Genomic DNA, 8,317 nt, shown 5'->3' with positions numbered 1-8,317 from the left:
CTCAAAGGCTTGAACGTGCAACCACATCCTGTGGAAACACACCGTCACTTGCACCGCAATTGGACACAACTCAAGCCCAACGACTCGACACGCGCAGACTCCCTGACTTGAGCCAACGTACAGGCTTAAATGCTCCTTACTTCTTTCGTTTGAAATGTTCCGTTGTGATTTCATCTTTGCTGAGGTCGCAACCGCCAATCACCAGGCCCGCCCTTAACAACCCCCATTCAGAGTTACAGATATTACACTGCCCTTCCCTTTATGAAGCCCCTCACCCCGAGGGGTCCCAAAAAAATCCCTAAACCTCGGCAGGTCTTCGCCTCCGTCCGTCTCTGTGTTCGGCCCTGGCTCGACTAATGTCGGTGAATGTCCACTTGCCTCGCATCTGAGCTGTTTTATTGTTCCCTGCTGTTTTTCCCGTCCTTGTATATTTGTTGTCGTATGATTTAACGATGTCACGATGGTTTATTGTGTGGCATTTGGTTGTACAAATCATTGGAACTTTGGAACTTTTGACCGTCCACCACTCCAGTATGAAATTTAACAACCAAGTAAATGTTTAGTTTTCTGCCTATTTCTAAAAATTGGACTGAGAGTGAGCCATTTTGCACTGTCGCCCCACTGTTACCTAGCAGTGGGGCCAATTAACATAATAACCAACCCCACACTGAGGTTCTGAGGTTCTCCACCATTGACTTCTTGGAATTAAATGGAATTATTTATTTTGAACATGTGAGAAAATGAAAGCAACTAAACGGAGAACATTTGAACACAAAATAATAATATAATAATAAAAAAAAAGTTCAGTTATACATATTTGAAAAGGAATAGGAAGAAGTAAAACTTAGTATGAAGAAGTAAAACCTATTGAGGAAGTTTCATTTTTATGCAGTGGCCAAAGCACTATCATGTCGAAGCCATAAGGTAAGCAAAGAACAGAATCAGTTCTGATAATAATGCTATCGTAATATTCGGCTAAGTTGTCTACTTGGGGTGTTATTTGTGTCTGGCCATGTCATGCGCCACACTGCTACATTAATTGACAAGTGTATTTCGGTGGCTTGGTGATGAAATCCTGTATCCACCAGTGGTAATGCAATGGAATCGTAATAGGCGCTCGCTTTAAGTAAGATACCAGAATTAGCTTTTTATGAACGACACCTGATTGCTCTGTGAAGTTGTTGATGGGGTGTTTGTGTTCGGAGATTTGGGTTTTATTTTCTTGGGTGCTCGCTTGTTTTGCACACTACGGACTCTGCGTCCGTTAGTGGAAGCGAATGTCATCATGGCAAGAGATGTGTTGTAAAAATATCTATAATATCTGGGGTATTTTGACCAAAGCATGCTGTAAAGATATGGGAACTGTCGTCATAAATTTGGGGAAAGATTTTTCTCTCCCTTAAATGTAGCTACTGTAATTAGTAACCTCAAAAATACGTGACAGCTGTCTTATGAGAAGTGGTTGTCTCCAATGGGTTAACAAAAGTGGCCCTGAGGAAGAAAAAATAAGAAAACACGTTGAGTGACGCATTGTAAATTTGAGTTTGTTTCATAACCACTCTTAAGTCCATGCAAAGTAGGAAATTTGATGACCCCCACCTTTTTTTTTTTTTTTTTTTTTGCCAGCGTGGTGACGACGCACAGGGCTGGAAAGATTATTCCGCAGTCGCAACCCTGCTGATTAAAAGTGCCCATGTTGTACCACGCGCCGTATTAGCAGGGAGCCCGCAAGTTTATGGTGTAATTACTGCGGTGGGCTCCACGGCGCAGTGTCACAGAGGTTTAGAGGCTGAAGTGCTTTGCATGGTGCTGTGTCACTAGTCAGATTATAGTGCAGCTCCAGGATATTTGTGCAATAGAGGAATTGCTCCGTGTCTACTGAAGGAGTGTCATTGCTCGCATGCTATCAGCTGTGTGGCTAAAATACAGGAGCACATTATAACATGTTAGTTACATACTTGTAATTGTCATTTTAACCCTTACATACTATTCATTTTCCATGCATACATAGTATTTTCCAGGTCAATTTCGACCAAGGCCAAGAAAGTCCTCATAATTGTCTTTATCAAATTATGAACGACAGATCTTTTCAAAATGGTCTCTCTGACATTGATTCATGGATAATAAAGTTTCAAGTTGTTCTTCGTTTTCTTTTCTTTTTTTTAATCCTTCAAAAAGAGGCTTCAAGTTGTTTGATGTGACTCCCAGCTGAAATTTACAGTTAAACTAAACATAAAACAAACAAAGAATTGCAGTTTGTGTAGTTAAAACAACCACTAATGTTAATGCCATTTGCTGGGGAGTTGTGACAGCTTTGTCTATATCTTTATGTTTGTATTATACTGCCCACAGGCGGCCAAGCCGCTCACACCGGAAGGAGCTGCACAATCACGACAAATTAATTGTACACAAACTGTTTCATTCTGCACATTTAATTTAATTATGTTATTACTGTATGTTTTTATTAAGTACAATGTTATTGAGTGCTATTGTTCCGATTAAAAACACATTACAAAACATTTTGTTGGTTCCTTTGGGAGGCTGGAACGAATTAATGGCATTTCCATTCATTTAAATTGGGAAAGGGATTTGAGATATGAATGTTTTGAGTTATGTGCTTGGTCATGGAATTAATTAAACTTGTATCCTATGGAATCACTGTAAAATTAGATTCCCATGTATTCCCATTTTTCTATGGGAACATTTTTGGGGAAATCCAAACAAATGACTTGTCCACTGTAGCTTTTTACCACCAGCCCCGAGTTAGTCATTCAAACAGCCTAGGCCTCTTATTCATTGGTTTATGGGGCAGTTATGATTGACCCCTCTCAATTCGGCCTGGCAACAAGTGGTAAATGCGCGAAAAAAATCTGGGCAACTTGGTATCTTAATATGGTAGGATGCTAAAATCGTTTGAACATGTTTTTCCAGGCTGTTTTGTATCAGTTGGTTAATTACATTGCTTTTCGACATGTAGTGTATACCCTTCTAACCCCTCATTGTTAGATGGTGGCGTTCCCTTATTAAAGTACAACAGTAGGCCTACAAAGACATCAAAGTTGCGTGTGCTGCTGTGGGAGGTTGAGCTGCGCTTCCTCCTCTCCGACAGTATCGTGCTCACTTTGGCAGCTCAGTGCGCCGATTTAAAAAAAAAAAAAAAAAAAAAGTGGGTCTTTGACTTGTCTGATTGCTTTTGACAGCTCACTCTCTTCCCTGGCGGATCAATGGAGCTCGGCGCTCTTCATTAGAAGCATCAATGCAGGGCACATTCCCAGAGGCTCAGCGAGGCCTCCCCGTGCTCTGGCAAAGCGTCGTCTTTGCGTGGCTTGAAAAGAGCATTCTTGACATTTCATTTGCTGTAGTTTTGTATGGAAAAGGTAAATATGAAACATCATAGATTATACCAGAGAGTACTAGAACAACTGCCGAAAATCACAAAAAGTAAGCTTCAGAAGGGTTCCAGCAAATCATCTGTGAGTTTGACCTTTGCATGCAATATTCAGTGCTTGTGATAAATAGAGAGACTAAAATTAAGTAAAACTACTCATGCTTTGGGCAGCGCAGTGGACAAAGTGGTTTTCTCATCTGTCTCACACTTTTGAGGTTTGGGGCTTCGAATCTGAGCGAAGTTTGCATGTTCTCCCCGTGCTTGCATGGGTTTTCTCCAGGTACTCTGCTTTCCTCCCACATCCCCTAATCATGCATGTTAGGTTAATTGAAGACTATACATTTGCCGTACGTGAATGGGAGTGTGATTGGTGTCTGGTAAAATTGTCTGTGCGTAATTTCTAGTCAATTATATTGTACTACACAGGCGCTAAAAGTCCAGTTTTCGGTTTTATGCTCATCACCACACATCTTCTCTTTTCCATGACTGCTACCCTTCACAAAAAAAAAAACACTTGTGGAGATATTCAAGAAAGTTGTAACAACACAGTCATGTTAATGATTCCTCACAATAATAATCTACAATGATTAAACAAGGTTAGAAACAGATAAATACCAGTGGCGTGAAAAGGGGGGGAGGGGGCGCTGGACCCGGGCATCCAACATCCATACTGGCTTTGGTGGGCATTAAAAAAATAAATAAAACACACCAGTGCCCTTCGCCGAATGAATTATGACCTGGAAAAATTTCTGCTGGCAATGCGGGGTTGCTGTATTTTCGGGTAAAACCAAACACTGTGGTTTTACACTTTTCCAAGTTGTTTAAAAATGACATACAGTTTAATATATATATATATATATATATATATATATATATATATATATATATATATATATATATATATTTGTTTTTGTTTTTTTTTTGATCCCTCAAAATTTAGGTGTGCTGGGATTAATTTTAGGAGTGCTTCTGCACCCCCATAGATGGGCTTAGAAATGCCTATGATCTTTAATGAACCTAATTGGGCTGTCACGATCGAAACTTTTTAGAATCGATTTTCCTGTAGATATTTCGCCCATCCCCCCAAACTTTAAACATTTTTTTTTTTTTTTTTTTACTACTAACATGCATTTTATTCTCATTTCTGAGGGCTGGACCTCTATCCGTAAACTGAATATGTTTGTACTAAAGGTATGGTATAAACGATGTACAGAATTTGAGATATCAGCTAAACAGAGAGCATTCGCGATTAGCATTAATGCACTAGCCATTACCATCCATCCTCTCATCCATTTTCCGTACCGCTTATCCTCAGTACGGTCGCGGGCTTGCTGGAGCCTATTCCAGCGATCTTCAGGCGAGAGGCAGGGTACACAGACAATCAATCATTCACACTCACATCCACTCCTACAGACAATTTAGAGTCTTCAATTAACCTACCATGCATGTCTTTGGAACGTGGGAGGAAACCGAGGAAAATCTACACGGGAACGGGGAGAACATGCAAAGCCCACCCAGGCGAGGCCGGATTTGAACCCGAGTCCTCAGAACCAGAAGAAAATTCACGCAAGCGTGGGGAGAACATGCACATTTCGCACAGGAAGGACTGAGTCGAAATTCAAACCTAGGACCTCTCGACTGTGAGGCAGACATGCAGTAGCCTCACTGCATTGTCATCCTAATACCTTATAAAATGAATACCAAGTCCCAGTACTATTTTACATTTAACAAAAAGGCCTATTTTTGTCCTTCCTCCATGGAAAAACCCAAATAAGGCCTTAAATGCACTTGCTGCTTCCCCCTGAGCAAACAGATGCTGCTTTGGTCTGATGGGAAAATGCCAGCCTGTCTGGTTATTGTTCCTGTTTGCAGGAAGAGGGAACTATCTGAAGAAGTTTGTCTTTGTGTCAGCCGCGCGCTCTGGCTCGGGGCTCCGTCGTAAACACGGGCGTTGCGTCAGTTTGATGCTTGAAATGGCTGGAAATGATGGCATCGCACATGTGAAGTGTTGTTGTGCGCAGCGAGGCACAAAGAGCAACACATGCCAGGGAATGCCGCTTGTTGTCACCACGGTTGTGAGCCAATGACGACTTGGTGTGTCGTCATCCGGCCTCCAATTGGCTCCCTGGCCGGTCGCTATTCAAGAACCCGGCCCACCTGTGAAGTCTCACGTACACACACACACACACACACACACACAGATTGCCATACAAATTACAGGCCGTCACAGAGGGAAGCGCAGTGTGTGTTTGAGCACGTCTCGGCTCTTGCTCTGATCATCAATAATGCATGTCTTTGGCAGGATGAAAGGCTGTTTTGGCTCGGGGCGTGCGTCTCTTATGGCGAGAGACACATCACGCCTTGTAACTGTAGCATCAATGCGCAAAGTGAACCAATGCAGCTCTCTCTCTCTCTCTCTCTCTCTCTCTCTCGCTCTCTCTCTCTCTCTCTCTCTCTCAGAATGTGTGCGGGTTACATAAATAACATTCTTTTGGCACGTCTTCACTAAATCAAGTTATTGATCATGTAATCGCCAGAAGGGAGTGAGACCGTCTGGCTGTTTGATTTGGAATGTGATCGTTTGATTTCCATGTGGAATCCAACACCCCATGTGGTGTACTCATTCGGAGGCAGTATCATATATTTGTGTTAAAGAAAACATTTATGTATTTTTTGACAATTTGAACAGTTTAATGACGCAGTTATGTCAAAATACCCTAAGTATCAAGAAATACTCCTTCCGTTTCGACCCTGGCTGACAGTGGTGCCTTGACTTAAAAGGTTTTCGAGATACAACCCATCGATTGGCTGCATTTATTATTATTTTTTTTTTTGCTTTGACTTGAGAGCGCAAATTTAATTTAAATTTGACTCAACTCTCTTAACAACAAGCAGCAGTTTGGCTGATATAATTAGCAAGCTGTTTATTGCCACTCACAGCTGAAGGTTACTGTCAAACTAAACATAAAACAAAGAATTGGACGTGCGGCACGATACTCATGCAGACAATAAAACAAGAACAATAACTCATGTATATCATCTTTATCCTCTGCAAAGAACGACTAATATTACTGTAGGACACATAATGTCCATGCTGATTGACTAACATGAGAGCGCGTGAGCAGCCCTGCGTCCTGATCAATAAGTCAATCAGCTAGCGTGCTGCTTGTTTAGATTCACTATAGATGCCTCGGTTTCTCAGTTTAATTGCCTTCCACTACTATTAATGAGCCTGTGCTTTACTTGCATGGATGCTTAACAACCAACTGATGTCACTTTTTATGTTTATCTCAGAAGATAAAAGTCAATTTGGGTTCGGTTCACCCGTTTTCCATTCGTTTGGGTGCATTCACGCCATGAATAAGCCCTGTGCCATCAGCCTCCGGCACAAGCCCTCATCTCCTCTGACACATTGCCCATGCCTGTGTTTGATACCATATGGACTGCTCGCCGCGTTTGGGTGTGTGATGCCATGTGAGCCCAGTACACCATATGAAGGGTCATTTTGTTTTGTTTCCTTTTCAGATTGTCATTCATCGCCACTGTTTTCAGCTTTTCTTTTCTTGTTTTTTTTTTTTTTTTTGCATTTGTACATGCGTGTGTGCTATTGACTAATCCAGCAGGTGATTAAGAAAAAAAAAAAATCTAATTTTATTTTACATGGGACTGCGATTGTGACATTGATTGGTATAAATGAATGTCCCATAATCTATGTGGAGTGTTTGTGTCATTAATTAAAAATATTATTAATCCATTCATTCTCGATAGCGCTTATCCTGTTCATGGTCGCGGGGTGCTGGAGCCTATCCCAGCTGATTTAAGCCGAAAGGCGAACTACACCCTCAACTGGTCGCCAGTCACTCGCAGGTCACATATAAACATGGACAACCACTCGCACTCACATTCAGTGACGGTGTAAATGTGATGAATATTATTACATAAAAAACTGTGATGTAAAAACTGTGATGAATATATAAAAACATTTTTAATGCTGTATACTAAAATTTTTATTATATATTTTTTTATAATCAGATTTATATTGTCCATTTTGCCAACTCTAATACAAGTTAAATGAAGATGAAACAAAAACTTTATTAAGATGCAATAATATAGTCATTTGTCATTTCTTTTTTGGTCGTGTTCCTGCGAACTGTTCCTGTCCTTTCTCGACCATGTGGGGCAGGGAGTTTTCCACCCTAAATTACCCAATGGAATTTATTTTATTTTTTTAATCCGGCTAGATATTTTGGCTAACAACAGGAGTTGTTGAGGTTTTGGCAGTATTTTCCCCTCATAGGAATTTTTACAAATATAAATAATCTTGTTCTGGGTCAAACCAATCTATTTTCAAAGTCATACAACTGTAAAAAAATAGTTGGTAAAATATAAAAGCATGTGGCATATTAATACCTATGCAGTTAAAGTAGGAGATTCATTGACGATTGCGTAATTGCTCACATGCCGAGTCTTATCCGAGTCTACTTATTGGGCAACAACTTTCGCTGCTGTTGTTTTGGTGCCAAATCGCACACAATAGTTACAAGCATTTGCACATGGCCTGATAAAACTCTACTTTTGCCAGTGGAATAGACTTGTAGTTTTATTCTATAATACCCATTTGTTTTGGGGTATTAAGACTACAATGGGTTAAGCTTTGTATAACAAGAGAATCACTTCTTGTTTGTGTAGTGAGAAGAGCTTCCATGATTGGTTATTACTGTACAAGTTGGTTCTTTTTTTCTTTTTTTGGGATTTACACCACCACCACAATGTAATAGGAAATGGAATATTACTCAGCAGCACGTCACATGAAAGATTGCCCCAGTCAATCCAACCATTTCCTTTAGTAAAGAAACAAAAATATTTCCTTCAGGGTTAATATGCAACAACAAAAATGTCACTGAACATAACATGAATAAAAGGTGCTGC

The 8,317-nt window shown here is 40.5% G+C and overlaps 1 protein-coding gene across 4 annotated transcripts in view; it reads left to right on the top strand.

The window, feature by feature from the left end:
- Positions 1-8,317, top strand: part of arhgap9 (Rho GTPase activating protein 9) — a 40,944-nt gene that overhangs the window by 1,153 nt on the left and 31,474 nt on the right. The window contains exon 1 of one of the 4 annotated variants that reach the window (XM_061687774.1): positions 887-924. The exons of the other annotated variants lie outside the window; for them this stretch is intronic. The gene's annotated coding sequence lies outside the window, so the exon portion shown is untranslated. Of the gene's footprint in view, positions 1-886; positions 925-8,317 lie in introns of those variants that run through there. 4 annotated transcript variants of the gene reach the window in all.

Source organism: Phycodurus eques, chromosome 10, assembly GCF_024500275.1.
Source record: "Phycodurus eques isolate BA_2022a chromosome 10, UOR_Pequ_1.1, whole genome shotgun sequence".
Lineage (NCBI taxonomy): Eukaryota > Metazoa > Chordata > Actinopteri > Syngnathiformes > Syngnathidae > Phycodurus > Phycodurus eques.
The sequence above is the reverse complement of the archived record's forward strand: the minus strand, read 5'-3'. Positions and strand labels throughout refer to the sequence as shown.